This window comes from Canis lupus, chromosome 3 (assembly GCF_048164855.1).
Source record: "Canis lupus baileyi chromosome 3, mCanLup2.hap1, whole genome shotgun sequence".
Taxonomy (NCBI): domain Eukaryota; kingdom Metazoa; phylum Chordata; class Mammalia; order Carnivora; family Canidae; genus Canis; species Canis lupus.
The window spans coordinates 27,575,508-27,590,835 of NC_132840.1; the positions used below are offsets into that span (position 1 = coordinate 27,575,508).

Sequence of the window (15,328 nt, forward strand, 5' to 3'; positions counted from 1 at the left end):
AAAATTTAAAAAAATAAAATAAAATAAAATAAAATACCCCTGAGTGACACCCTGCCTGCTGAGTAATGTCCCTCTGCAGATGTAAAAGGTACAGGAGAAGCCAGACTTCCCTTTTAGAAAGAACCGAGAACAGTGATTCCTACCCTTCATCATTCATTAGTGATAAAAGCTACAAACCCTTTCCTAGAAAAGTACCTCTGTACAAAATTGTACATTCAATATCAGGGGACTCATGGACCTACAGGAGGGCCTTGAGTTCGAGGCTCAGGATATTGTTGTGAATGATCCACTGAAACATTTCCCAAACTGCATGCTGCAGAAAATTTCCCACAAGATGTTACCCAGTAGACCATAAAAACAAATCGTGTTGAGATGTTTTTGAGGTTTTTACTAGGTTAAACACAACTAAATACATTTGATTTTCTTTAATGTGTGACTTTGCTGAACCTTAACATGCTAACATATGCTGTAAATTGCTGGTAGGAACATTTCTTAAACTTATTTGAACCTTTCTGTATGAAGTTAGAGGAGCTTCTTATAAGCATTTCTTGTAATTAATGTTCCCACAGAAGAGTTTAAGAACTAAAACTAATCCTAAAGAATACCCCGATACAGACAATGTCTGGTGAGGAAATGCCTGCTCCACACTCATTTCCCTTTTTCACTCACCAGGCAAGGCTCAGGTGCCATGCCAACCAGCCATAGGTCCCAATAAAGTTATGTGGGTTGAGGGTGAACATCACCCAGGGACTAGTATGGGAAGCTCTTTGTCTGATATCTCCCTTCTCCCTTCTCCCTTCCTAGAAGACTTTTCTTCCTCTGATGGTTTAGTCCATTCCATTTTGGACAAATTCGGACACATATAACCACTTCGTTAACCTCTCTGTCCATCCCTTCTTCTCAGGCTAGCCTGGGAACACACCTACCATTTGTTGTACAGTTTATCTAAGAAATATTATTCAATTGACTTATGTTTTTAGAACACCATCAGTGTTAGGCTGGGACCTTCCTATTTTTTACATTGTTAGATAAAATATCTTTCACACAGACACACAAATGCCAGAGGCATGGATTCTGGCTAGAGCAGAATGAATGGTTTCTTTCATTAGACAAGACAAAAAGCTATTTAAATGAATTCTTTGTTGATTAATCCAACCAGAGTGTATAATATACTAAGGACTTGAATCATATTTTCTGAAAATGGTCAGGAATTGTTAGCCAGCACCTATTAAATGGTGAAGGTTCTGATGTCTTCTTATTTAAAATGAGGCCATAACAATAAAATCAGGGACTCAGCCTTATTATGAGCTTCTGTGGTTTCAGAATGAATGCTGTTTTCTTTAGGAATATGACCATCAGGCTGAACATCACAAAGTACCGGTTTCCTCACACTATGCCTGCCCAGCATCCCTTCTTCCTTCCCTCCCTGGCTACCGCACCTTGTTTCTCCTTTGGGAGCTGTTCCTGCCCTATGAGTTGTTCAGGTGATGCCGACCCCGATTGTTTCCAGGGAGGGAGAGGTAGGTCTTGCTAATGAGAGTACTGCCTCCTCTTATTCCAGTGATTGGACACATGAGTCAAGCTGAGCCAGGAACAGAACATTTCCTGGAACAACTGGCAAAGATATGCTGTCTTCCCGGAGATATTTGCTAAATTGGCAAAATACAAGCCTGGAGCTTTGTGGGGGCCATCTTGCTACCACTGTGGAAATTGGAATAAAATCAACATAGACAAGTGTAGCGAAGATAACTCCAAAACTGGACTTCATTAACAGTCAATACATTTAAAGCCAGCTGGAGTTGGAGTTCTGTTACTTGCAGCTAAGAGAGGAGTCTATAGTGACTCTGTTAACTGAAACGTGGTTCCTTTCACTAAATAGTGAAAGTCTGTTCTCACAAATAAAAAAAATATTCAATTCGATATTAATTACATATACCTTGGTAGCACAAAATTATCATTGGAATCTCCTTATGAAACATGGGATAAATTGTGGAAATAGGCTGTCGTGTTCATTTGAAACATTCTGACTACCTGAAGAAATCAGAAAAAGGCATACTGAGCTTCAGCTGATCTGGAGACCGTCTGCTGTTGAATTCTGTACCCACAGAAGTATCTTGTTCAGCCTTAGGTGAACCAACTTTCGTAACACACACACCCCATGGAAGAGAATCACTACAGAACACTGAAATTTAAAGAGCATGCAGGAATTATCTGGTCCAGGGGCTTTCAATAGCTTTTGATTGTGGCCCACAGAAAGAACGACACAAGGGCGTGCGTGCGTTCTGAAACAAAAACGTCCCAAACCCATACTTACCATATGGAGGGCACTCTGACTTTAGAAACTAATGATGCTGACCACTAATCTCTTGAACCACTCCTAATAGGTTTAGAACACAGGTAAGGCACTGATCCAGAGATAGCAGGTGATTTACCTGAGAATTCTTATTTACTCAGTGGGACAGCTGAAAAATAAAACAAATACTCATCCTACTGTATTCTGTCAAAGCAAACAACTGTTATCCATACACATTCCAAGATGGTGAGCGTCTGGCCAATCCTGAGAGAGCCAGAATGATGCAGGTGGTAGACTTAGCTATTTCACACTGGTATAGGCTAGGACTCTTCAAAACCACTTACAGGAAAACCCCAATCCCCTAGGGACCCTGAACGGCTGAACATGGGAAATCCTGGGTCATTTGTGTCTAAATGACTAGCAGACAAGACTGAACGGAGTGCAAGAAGTAGGATCAGAGACAAGTGTGCTTTTGCCCTGAAGAAACATTCCCATCACATTCTTCACACGCTATCCAATAAGTAACACCCTAAGTAATCTGCTAGTCAACTAACCGTAGTCATGAAACTCCAACTCCCAGATTTCTTTATGCTTGTGAAGGAGGGGAGCATATAGCTTAGGTGCCACCTTGCCCAACAAGGAACTGCTAATCTAAGCTGGGAGATGAGGGAAAAGGCTTCATTAATAAGACCTGAGTTAGGCTCAGAGAATTTAGAATATTGAGTAGTTGTTGAGAGACAGAGGAAGGCTAGCTAAGAGTGGGATCAGGTGTGAGGGGGTAGAAGTCGGGGAAAAGAAAGGTGAAAAAAATAGAAATAAGTTAATTTTGGTAGTTGATGAATGCTAATTTAACATCTTTGGAAGAACTTATATTATTTGTCATTACGTTCAATATTACAAAAATGTTATATAAGGTTAGCATCACTAGCTTAACTCCTATAAACATCCACTCTGATTAAATTCCTTCCATATTTTACCTTCCTCAATGATGTTATAATTTGCTGAACAGGTAACATATAGTAGGTACTTTTAAAAATGCATTGACTGGGCAGCCCGGCTGGCTCAGCGGTTTAGCGCCGCCCTCAGCCCAGGGCATGATCCTGGAGACTCAGGATAGAGTCCCACATTGGGCTCCCTGCATGGAGCCTGCTTCTCCCTCTGCCTGTGTCTCTGCCTCTCTGTCTCTGTGTCTCTCATGAATAAATAAATAAAATCTTTTAAAAAAATAAAAATGCATTGACTGATCTTTCTATACGTCATATGTCTGAAGCTATGCTCTACATTCAGTGCTTACAAGACAATATAAAATGAAACAAATTATAGGTACCATGGTATTTTCAAAACTAAAATTTGTTAGGACACAAAAGCAACTTTATTGAAATAAAGCATCAAGCAAGATCATACAGGCCTTGTCAGTGCACCCACCCACAAAGGTAAAAAAACAAAGATGCTATTAACAAAGTATCGTGCCATAACTGTAATGAGCCTCTGTGCTACACTGCTTAGGGGGCGGAGCATAACTATTTCCTGCCAGTCAAGGCACCTCCTTGCCTGCCTACTGCAAGTTAACCCATGTCTAGACATGTCAGAGAAAAGCAAAGGAAAGATGGTCATTTGACTTCAGGGCAATCTATTTAGGAAGGGGACAAGATCATCAGTGATGGTCTCCATGATCATGAGCTACATGATCTTCATGCTATTAGTGCCAACACTCAGCAGGCTCTTGAGCACTTCCCAAATGTTAAATGTGACTAATAGTGAGCTGCAGCTTCAATATCATTCAGTGCATCTCATCTGGGCTTCTCCCAACAGCACTGAAAAGTCCTGGTTGACTGTCAGACCTTACAAGAGAATGTAAGAAAATTCATGTCAGGTGTAAGAAAGACAAAATTAACCCTACCTCCCATCTATAATTGCCAAAATCCCAGAATGCAGTTTATGGCCTGCCTCGAGAAAGTATGTGAGATTTATGGAATGAATGTTACTAACTTCATGAGAACCCACTTTCCCTTTCCTTTTCCTGTACCCTCACTTTCCTTTGGCCTTATTCTTCTTTACTTCATCTATTTTTATCTTACTTCATTGTATAATATACACAGCCATACCTTGGAGATATTGTGGATTTGGTTTTAGACCATCACAATAAAGTGAGTCAAATTTTTTTGATTCTCAGTGTCTGTAAAAGTCATTTTTATACTATGCTGTAGTCTATTAAGTGTGCAACAGCATTAGGTCTTAAAAATATATATACCGAGTTAAAAATACTGCCAAAAAATGCTAACCATCAATTGAGCTTTCAGCAAGTCATAATCATTGATCACAGATCACCATTAACAAATTAATGATTTTTTAAAAAAATCTGAAATATTACAAGAATTACCAAAATGTGGCAGAGACATGAACTGAGCAAATGCCGTTAGAAAAATGGCACTGAGGGCAGCCCCGGTGGCGCAGCGGTTTGGCGCCGCCTGCAGCCTGGGGTGTGATCCTGGAGACCCGGGATCGAGTCCCACATCGGGCTCCCTGCATGGAGCCTGCTTCTCCCTCTGCCTGTGTCTCTGCCTCTCTCTCTCTGTGTCTATGAATAAATAAATAAAATCTTAAAAAAAAAAAAAGAAAGAAAAATGGCACTGAAAGATTTGCTCCCTCCCACACAGGGTTGCCACAAAGGCTCCAATTTGTAAAACATGCCTTATCTGTGAAATGCATGAAAGTGAAGCACAATAGAATGAGGCACACTGGTATCTCTGTAAGCTCCCTTAAATCACTAAAAAAAAAAAAAAAAAAAAAAAAAAAAAAAGGTGCGTATATACAAATTACATCACGTGTTCATGCCAAATGCTTTTTGGCAAGGGAATATATAACTGAAATAACCTCCCAAATATTCAGCTTATATACTATGACAGGATGCCATGGTTGATATTTAACAATGAAGACTTGGCACCACTAAGAGAGTCTCTTTTTGAAAAGATCGATGGAATACAAATATTAAGCCACTTTAAGCCAGAGAAAGCAAAACCCTTTAAGTGTGAGAAGACATGGCAGACACACAGTTGGAAAAGGGGTGGGAAAGTGTACACCACTAAGAATAAAGGACTTCCAGAAACCACTGCACCAGCTAAGAATGGTGCCAAGTTTAATAAAATGGTCTTTACTGATCTTTCTGGGTGATTCCAAAAGTTGTGTTTTAAATAAATGTATTAACAATTTTTCCCTTAGACATTTAACAAAAGCAGCTTACAAGCACAGTTCTGAAGGTTGCAAAGTTCACAATGGCAATGATTAAAACATCAGAAAAATTATGATGGTTCCTAGAGGAAACTCCAGATCCCCAAAATGTCCATTTCTCCCACTGCCAGAAGATTAGGGCTTTTTGCACCTTAGCTGTCAACAAGAGCTTCAGCGCTTTGGCTAGGAGAAGGTTCAACATCAACTAATTCTTCAACTTCACTATCCTCCTCACATGAAGTAAAAAATCCTTAGTTCTACCTGTAGTCTATGCTCTCTAAAAAAGTCCAACATGAGTAGCCTATAGCAGGGACAGCTGCTATTATAGACAGGAAGGCCCAGCAAAGTCTTAAAAGACTAACAGTCTTTAGTCTTTAGTCTTAAAGTCTATGTGTGTGTATCCCAAAAGCAGAAAAGTTGATTTAAAAAAATCTTTAAATGATACAATGTTGTTATTAATTACTGTATTAAATACTGTGTTTCCACTTTGATTATGTGGAATATAATTAATCAGGATTGAATGGACATCCCTTCAATATTCACAGCACTGCTGTTTTTCACGAAGCTAAATTTATTGGGGAAATGCATATCCTGCAAATAAATGTTATTTTCTAGAACATTAAGCACGATTACTCCCTAAATCTAATACAAAGAAAATAAAATACACAAGCTTATTTGCTATCATCTAATTCTGGTCTTAAAATAATATTTTCCCATAAACACACACCATGAAAGGTGCTACTGCTGAGCATGTTTCTCTTTATTCAGGTTCTCAGGCAATAGTTTCTATGATACATCGCTTCTGTAGGAAAACTGAAAAATTCCTTTGGGCAGAAACAGAAAACGACTCCTTTATAAACAGCTGGCCATTTCATCATATATGACAAAATTTGGGGGGACAGAGTTCTAAAATTTCAGATTTGGGCTTCATTAGTAAACGAAATATAATGCACACAAGCAAACACATACACGAGGCAGTTCTGTCATATCTGAGAGCACCGAATCTGCTTTATTAATCACACACCTCAGATTAATGAGTAGAAATCATACTGATCAAGAGCAAACAAACTGCAAAATAGACTAAAATTATCATCATTCCCTGGTGAACCAATCGATGAAAAGACACTTTGCAACAATAGGAGACTTTCAGAAATCTGTTTTGATGCCCACAGAAACCTACGGAGATTGAAAAAGTCTCAAACATCTGAACACAATCAGGGCCACCTCTCCAAGTCGTGCAATACCGAAATGAAATCACGGGAGATCCTGCGAATAAATAAATGCAAGAAGGCCACGGGGAGCCTGTCTACTGCAGCCCACCTGAGCCTGGCCGGTGGAAGCAAGGGTGGATGCACCTCTCTTGCTCTGGTCTGCAGGTAAGCCAAACTCCCAAGTTCGTCCAAACCTCTTAGTGTCTGAACTCCACCAACTTTCGCGGCCGGGTTCTACGCACACGTTAATAAAACGTTCATTCACTCCATTGGCTTGCTAGGAAAGGCAGCCTCCAACCGCCTGGTCCCGCAGACGCGCCCAGGGCCAGCTCGGGGCTGTCCCGGCCCCTCTGCCAGCGCCCCGCGGAGGGGGCACCCGCCCGGGCCTCCTCCCCTCCTCTCCTCTCCTCTCCCCTCCTCTCCTCTCCCGGAGAAGGGGGCGCGGGTCCGGATCTTCCCTCCGCCCTCCGTACCAGACCCTCCCCCTTCTCCCCAAAGTAAGGGAACCCGCCCGGGGCCCTCTCCCCACGCCCCACAGGGCGGGCTTCTGTCCCCACCCCTCTCCCCGCCGCGGGCCACGTGTCCCCCGCCCTCTCCCCGCGCGCCCCCCGCCCCCCGGCCCCGCCCCCGCGCGGCAGGAGCGGGCGCTGCACCCGGAGAGCCCGCCGCCGCCGCCGCCGCCGCCGCCGAGTAGCGCCCGGCAGACAAAACCCAGTCGGCGGCTCCGTGGGCGCCCGCGCGCGCCCCCAGACCGCCGCTCACCCAAACACTCCACTCCCTCGCGCACACACGCGGGGCCGCAACCCGCTCCCGCCCTCGCACCGACGCGCGCGCGCTCCGCCCCGCTCCTCGCGATCCCGCGCTCCCCCACTCGCCCCGGGAACACGCGTGACCTCACACCCACCCCCAGCACACCTCCTCACCCGCTCGCTCGCTCCGCCGCCACGCGCCGGGCCCGCGCACACTCACGCGTCAAAACACGCTCCGGCCCGTCGCGCTGCCCATCCACGCGCGCTCCCTCCCTCCCTCCCCACGGCCCGCAAGCACGCGTGTTCGCACGCCCGCTCCCAAGCGCACGCCTGCCCCTCTCCCCATCCACGCGCGCCGCTCACGCTCGGCCAAACACCCGCGCCGTAAACACACGCCGGAGCCCACGCACACTCACGCGTCAAAACACTCCCTCCCTCGCGGGAGCACGCGCGCCCCTCGCGCCCCTCACGCCCCCCACGGCCGCGCGTGTCCTCGCGCCCACTCCCCCGACACCCCCCGCGGCCCCGGGCGCGAACACGCGCGCCGCCCCACGCCCCACGCCCCGGCCCGGCCGGGCCCGGCGCGCGCCCGCCCCCGCCCCCGCCCCCGGCCCCGGCCCCGGCCCCGCCCCCGCGCGCCCCAGACGCCCCGCGCGCCCCCGCCGGCCGCCGCCCTCGCCCCGCACGCGCCCGGCCGACTCTCCCCTCGGCCGCACGCACACTCACTCGGACTTGGAGAGCACGGCCGCCGCTCGGTCGGGCTGGCGCGGAGCCGCCTCTGCGTTCCTCCCCTCTCCCGCGCGGCCCCGCCCGGCCCGGCCCCGACAGCCTAGCCCGGCCCCGACCCGCTCAGCTCCACACGCCGCAGCTGGAACGACTCGGGCTCCGGGTACCGCTGTCTCCCCGCCACAGCCCGAGTGCGCCGCCGGGGCCAATCGCGGGGCGCGGCGGTGAGCTCACCGGCCTCGGCCCCGCCCCCCGGGCCGCGGGGGCCAATCGGAGGGCGCGACGTCAGCCGGAGCCGGGCAGAGGCAGGTGTGGGGCGCGGAGCCGCTCGGCGCGGGGACTGCGCCGGAACTGCGCCGGGGCCGCGCGGCGCCGCGCTGGACGGCGGCGGCCGGGCCCGGAGGGTGCGGGCGGAGCGCGGCCCCGCGGCCCCGGGCGCCCGCACGGGAGGCCCGGGCGGGCCACGGCCCCTCGCGACGCCGCCGCCCGCTCCCCGACCAGGCTCGCCGAGGCCCGCTGCGGGGGCGGCCGCGGTCCGCTCGAGGGAAGGGACGGCCCGAGCCCGACGGCCGCGCCCGCTCCCCCGGGCTTACGGCCTCGGGAGGCTTCCTCCGGGGCCGCGCGACGGGGCCGCTCGGACCGCGTTGGCCCGACTCCCGGCTCCGCGGCGCCGTCGGGTCGGCGCTGGAGACCCGCGCCCAGGGGGCCCCGCGTACCCGGGCTCGGCTCCCGGCGCGGCCCCGGCGCGCCCTGCGGCGGCGGCGTCTGCATTGCAGCCGCGGGAGGAGCCGGCGCTGCGCTGCGCTGCGCGGCGAGCGGGGGAGCGCGGAAGGCTGGGCGGGAAGGAGGGGCGCGGGGCGCGGGGCGAGCCCTGCGCCGGGGTGCAGAGGTGCGCGGGCGTCGGCCGGGGCGGGGGCGCGGGCGGGGCCGGGAGGTCGGGCCCCTGGGACTTCGGGAGCGCTCAAGGCTCCCTAGCCGGAGGCGCGGGGCCCCACCTCCTTAGCAGGAGTTCCAGGGCCTCCGCCCGCTCCTCGCTCCCCGGGTCTAACCCCGGTGTCCCAAAGTCCTGGCTGCGGCTTGGCGTTCTCACTTGGATACTTCTGCATAACAACCCCTCGCCTCGCCTCCGCCCTAAAGTCCAAGTCACACCTCTCCATCAAGGCTCACCGTGTCCAAACAGCCTTCCCAGGCATCCCAAATGGACACTACCACCCTTTCCCCGTTCCCTTTAACATGTGTAGCCTTCCTGCTCGTCAGTCCACCACCCCACACCCACCAGGGGCCTTGCGGCCTTGCGCATGCAAAGCGCTTGACCCACGCGGACTTTCCTTGAGGCTATCTTTCCTTTTTTTCCTTCATGTTGTCAATTATCTTTAAAATTGATTATATCTCGTTTCTGCCATCTGGGTTTAAAAGAATCTCAAAAGATAGGGACGGAGTCTTTTTTTTTTTTTTTTTTACTCTACCCGAACACACGTGTAAACAACCACAGAATTTTGCACAGTCCTTAAGCCTGTACAACCAAAAATGAATGATTGGTTAGAGGCCAAGCCAAGGATGCCCCTGGCGAGGCTGGGTCACATTCTGTGCCACGCATCTGAGCCAGGGAAACAAGCAGGTCATGTACAGTCTCACTTCTGGGGGCTGACCCTGGCTTCCTGTCTGCAGCAAGTCTCTCTCCCTGCCCTGGCAAAGTCACAACACCCGAACCTGTTCAGAACCCTGCTCCAACCTGCATCCATCCTGCTGTTACCACACAGGACCCCTGCATTTCCCAATTCTGCTTCCCAACTTCCCTTTATGAGCTAGGGGCACCCCTGTCCGTTCCTTAAGACCTGGCTCCAGCCCCCTCACCCCCAGCAGGACTGATCCAGGAACGTTGTTAGTGCATCCCTATTGCCGCACTTTCTGATTGGGATCTATTGCTTCCAGGGCAGGAAATGTAGAGGTGGGTAGTCAAGGCGGAGGGCTCTGGAGACAAACCATCTGGGTTCAAAGTCAGACTCTCCCACTTGCTAGCTGTGTGCCCCCACTTATGCCTTCATATCTATGGGTGAAAATTAAATGAGCCAATAGATGTGCTTATACCAGTGCCTGGTGCATAAGGCACAATCAGTTCGAGTTGGCTCCTGCTGCTACTAGAAGTCAGGGTATCTGAGGGTGATGACTGGAAAGGGGAGGGGAGGGCTTCTGGGTTTCTGATAATATTCTATTTTTGACCTAGGCACTAGTTTTAGTTTGTGAAAACTCATTGAGCTGAGTTTCACATACTTATGTGCACTTTTCCATATGTATATAGTACATTAATAAAAAGTGCTTTAAAAAGTGGGGTTTTATTAGCTGAGATGGAGACAGCTCTAATCTTGGGAATAGGAACAAAGCCTTAACTCATCTTGCACCTTACACAATGCCGGGCACACTATAAGCCCTCAGCTAACAGTTGTTGAATTACTCTGAGTGGATTGTAAGAGAGAAGTGGAGAGGAGGGATCATGAGGGGCAATGCTTGCCTTTCAACTTTACAGTGTCAGTGAGCTCAGGATAATTAGGATCCAGGTTCAGGCACTTGGCCCCCTGCTAAAGAGAAGTCACCTTCAGTCTTTTCTTTTAGGCAGGCATGTTTGTTTTTTTCTTTTCCCCTTGGGTTTGTTTTTAAAAAGCAGAGGTTCAGACCTGAACATCCCAGCTGCCTGAGGAGGGGCATCATGACCCTTCACCCTTCTTCCACCAACTCCACGTACACCTGGCATGTGAGAAAGGTAGTCATGGATGCTTCAGCACATTGGCTGTGCCCTGATGATACAGTTGGGGTCAGCAGCCTGAAGCTCTCCTCTCAGGCAGCCTGAAGTGACATTTCTGCAGTAGTCCCTTCACTGTTCCTCTGCTGGGCCCATTAACTCTCCTGGAAGATCTGCCACTCTAATTCCCCACTGCACCTCTGTCTCAGGATGGAGGCCCCAAGAGCAAGTGCCCTTTTTGGGCACTTTCATGGAAAGTCGGATGGCACTGGGTGGGGTAAACTAGATGCTTCTGAAGTAAGTTCAGAACTCTGACAGCATGCTAGGACCAAGTACCCACAAGTTGTCTTTCTTTATGGGTCTTTCTAGCAGGTTAGGAAATGACAGGGTAAGGTATGCATGTGCTTAGGGCAAATTATTACACTAGATTTTTATGGGGCTTTGAGTCTGCCTGGGTTGTTTTTAAAAATAGGGAAAAAGAAATTTTGCTCAGTGTTGTGATCACTTGGCAGCACCCAGAACAAGTGCAATTTTTGCCCCTTAAAGCAGGGATGGTGAGTCCTGATCCTAGCCCTAACCTCTGCTGAGGGTCTCATGATGAACCAAGGGGCTGCATCCTGGTGCAGATGTGGAAGAAGGGAACTACAGTTTGTTGGATGCCTGTTATCTGCCTGGTATTATGCTAAATACTCACATACACTGCCATTATTTTTCCTGCAAGTTGCACATTGTATAGAAGAAAAAAATAAAGGCTTTAAGAAGTCAGATAAATTGCCGAAAGGCAAACAGATGGTAAGTGGCAGATCAGGGTTTTAGGTTCTGATACTGTGCTCATTTTGCCTCTCTGGTCGTTCTCCAACTCTTGCTACCATTTAGATACCATTTGTTTAAGAAAGCAGTCCGAGAAATTTCTAGGAACCACCACATTCTTTTCCCCAGCCCTGGCAACTGTGAAAGCCTGTTTATGGGAAGAGGTAGACTCTCCCCAGCCAGGTCCCTGAGTGACTGTGAAGAGTAGAGCTCTACCTATAAACTGACATTGGATTTGAGCACAAGTGAGAAATAAAGCACTAAGACTGGATTGTTTGTTAGTGCAGCATAATATTGCCTCTTCTAACTCATAAGAAGTCAAATCTGTTTCTAAATATTTCAACTTCCAGTAAAAGAATAACCAAATAGGAGTCTTCTCTACGAAATGACAATTTAAAAATAAGTGCAAGATGCATATTCAGTGTATCTTTAAGGCACTCAGAAATAATGGAGAAAGAAGAATCTTTTAAACAAATAAAACTGGACAACTGGATATCCATGCAAAAGAATGAAGTCGGACCCCTACCTCACACCATATATAAAAATGAACTCAAAATGGATCAAAGACCTAAATGTAAGAGCCAAAACTACAAAATGCATAGGAGAACACACAGAGGTGAATCTTCATATCCTTGGATTTGGCAATGGTTTCTTAGATCTGACATCAAAAGCACAAGCAACCAAGGGGGGTGTGTGTGTGGAATAGATAAATTTGGCTATATCAACATTTAAAACATCTGTGCTTCACAGGACAGCATCAAGAAAATGAAAAAGAGAGTTCACTGAATAGGAGAATATTCGCTACTCATGTATGTGATAAGGGATTTGTATCTAGAACATAAAAAGAATAATTAAAAATAACTTTTTAAAATAGCCTACTTAAAAAAAATGGGTGAAGGATCTGAATAGGTATTTCTCCAAATATAAACAAATGGCCAATAGATATGGAAGGATGCTCGACATCATTAGGCACTGGGGAAATGAAAATCAAAACCACAATGAAATACCACTTCACTCCCACCAGGAAGGCTATAATAAACAAGATGGACAACAACAAGTGTTGGTGAGGATGTGGAGAAATTGAAACCCTCATCCCCTGGTGATTGGAATGTAAAATGCAGCTGCTTTCAAAAACTTAATCATAGAGTTGCCCTATGACCCCCACAGTTCCATATATCCAAGAGAAGTGAAAACATTTGTCCATGCATATGGACACTCATCTAGCTATAAAAACGGAATGAAACACTAACACATGCTATAACATGGATGAATCTTGAAGACATGCTAAATGAAAGAAGCCAGCCACAGGAGGCCACACGTTATAGGATTCCATTGATATGAAATGTCCAGAATAGGCAAAATTATCAAGATTGAAAGTAGATGAAGTGTTGTCTTTTGCTTGGTAGGAGGAATGCTGGGGAGAGTGCTGGGGCATGGCTGTTAATGTTTTTGGAGGAATGAAAATGTTCAAAAATTAGATTGTAGTGATGTCTGCACAACCCCATGAGTCTACTAAAAATCTTTGGATTGAAATAGGTGAATTATATGGTATGTTAATCATATCTCAATATAGTTGTAAAACACACACACAATAAGGAGAAAAAGAATGAAATATAGAAAAGGATCAGTGGATTAACTCTGGAATAGACTGAAGGATAGGAAAAAGAAGACCAAGGTCTAGGGAACTGATGACCTATCCTTGGAGTCAGCTGTCTAGCCTTGTTCACCAAGCCCCTTGTGTCCACCCCAGGGTGAGATACATGGGTAGAGAACCCAGGTAGACAGCCCCTGCCAGGTGACTGCTCTTGAGACAAGATAGACATAGCAGAGGCACTGAGTCCGTGATGGCCACATCAAGGAGCAAAAGGAGGTCAGAAGAGGGGTCATTTCTAATTGTGCTTATGAAAGTCTATAAAAAAGCCAGGGGTGGGTCTGTCAAATCCCTGCTTACAGTGATTGCTTTCTCCCTGGCTCAGGATCCTGGAGAGAACAGCGTCCTGAACTTGGAGTTCCCTTTGAAGAACTCCCTGGGGTGTTGAAGTTTTCCATCACAATGGTTGGCTGATTCTGATGTGAAAGTAAGATTTGCAGAGAGCCTCAAACCATTCTATCTGAGCTGTAAATATTCTTATCAGGACCCCTGAGCCTTCCGTATGAGGGAGATACTGAGGGCAAGGGGAAGGGTGTAGGCCTGAGGTCAGCAGTCTGGGCTCTAGTTCCAGTTCCACTGCTAACTGCTTGTGTGGGAAACTCCTTGCTCTCACTGTGCCTCAGTTTCCTATTTTGCAAAATGAGATCAAAGACTGTGTAGAAGGGGTGCTGGCATACGTCCAGCATGACCTGATCTGCCACAGCAATTGCCCTATGCTTCAGCTGCAGGGACTCTGGATTTGAAATGACCAGTCCCACAAATGCAGCTGCATGCTTGAGCCCAGGCAACCCACAGCATCAAGAGAATGAATTCATGGTTGTTGTTTTTAGCCACTAAGCTTTGTAGTAGTTTGTTATGCAGTAGTCGATAACTACTACTTCTCAGATAGGGAAGACACTGGTAAAGGGGATGGTGGGGAGAAAGGTGTTTGCTACCAGGGCAAACCATGCTACCGTGATTTATATCAGCCTGGGAAGTCTATCATATTTGATCTGGAGGGTGGAGGGGAATCATTAGCCATCAGCCTGAGAACTTGGGGATTTCTCTTAAAGGATATAATGCAGAAAAAGAATCCAAAGAAACTGGGTGAATACACCAACTCCTTCTCCCAGAGGCTTATACAGGCCCATCTGTTACCTCCCTGCCTCCCCACTTCCCCCCAGTATACTATATGAAGGCCAAGATGATGAAACACATGGCTAGTCTCTCTGTGAGGGTAGGACATGCTCTGCTCTAAGGGGCACAGAGTATCAAAAATGCATTCAGGAAGTGGTAGTGTGTGGTAATAAAGCACCCGATGGGCTTTAGTGTCTGACACCCTGAGTTGGAATCCCTAGCTGTGAGCCATAGGACAAGTCACCTGACTCCTCTGAGATTCACGTTCCTCTTCAGTAAAATGGGGATGGAAACATCTGCTGGAAACACAGGATTAAACTGGATAACGAATAAAGTGAGTAACACAGAGCCTGTTGGATACCTAGGGAGAGCTTGGGGACTAGGAATATCTTCATGATAAACTCCAGGATCTTTTGGAATGGTGGATTCTCTCCTACTACAATTTACTTCCTCTGCTGTTAAAATGAGCTTGCCTTCCCTAGCACATGGTAGCTGGGTGGTGGAGCTGGCCTGGATGTCTTAGATGTGGCCAGTAATCACACACAGGAGGAGAGAGCCTGTGCCTCAATCCTACTTCTTAGTCTTTCAGGAGGAACTGGGACTAGAAGACCCAGACCCCTTAGCACATGCCAGCGTAGCTCATGGATCCTACGCAGGCTAGCCCTAGCCTACATATCCTTTCACTTCTCCAAAGGTCCCATCTGTTCTAGGGATCTGGGCAATACAGTCCTCACGGAAAAGGTGGTGCAATGCAGTAAGTCTGCAGGGTGATGAGAACCCAGTGAGCAGATGCCACCTGGAGAGATT

General features: G+C 47.9%; 1 protein-coding gene across 31 annotated transcripts in view; it reads right to left on the bottom strand.

Annotated features, from left to right (window-relative positions):
- The window catches only part of CAMTA1 (calmodulin binding transcription activator 1), an 848,042-nt gene that overhangs the window by 43,608 nt on the left and 789,106 nt on the right, over positions 1-15,328 (bottom strand). For 6 of the 31 annotated variants that reach the window (XM_072819852.1, XM_072819850.1, XM_072819849.1 and 3 more), the window contains exon 1: positions 8,208-8,403. The exons of 21 other annotated variants lie outside the window; for them this stretch is intronic. The gene's annotated coding sequence lies outside the window, so the exon portion shown is untranslated. Of the gene's footprint in view, positions 1-6,841; positions 7,047-7,655; positions 7,673-8,207; positions 8,404-8,923; positions 8,941-15,328 lie in introns of those variants that run through there. 4 more of the 31 variants (XM_072819845.1, XM_072819842.1, XM_072819844.1 and 1 more) reach the window with 4 other exon arrangements.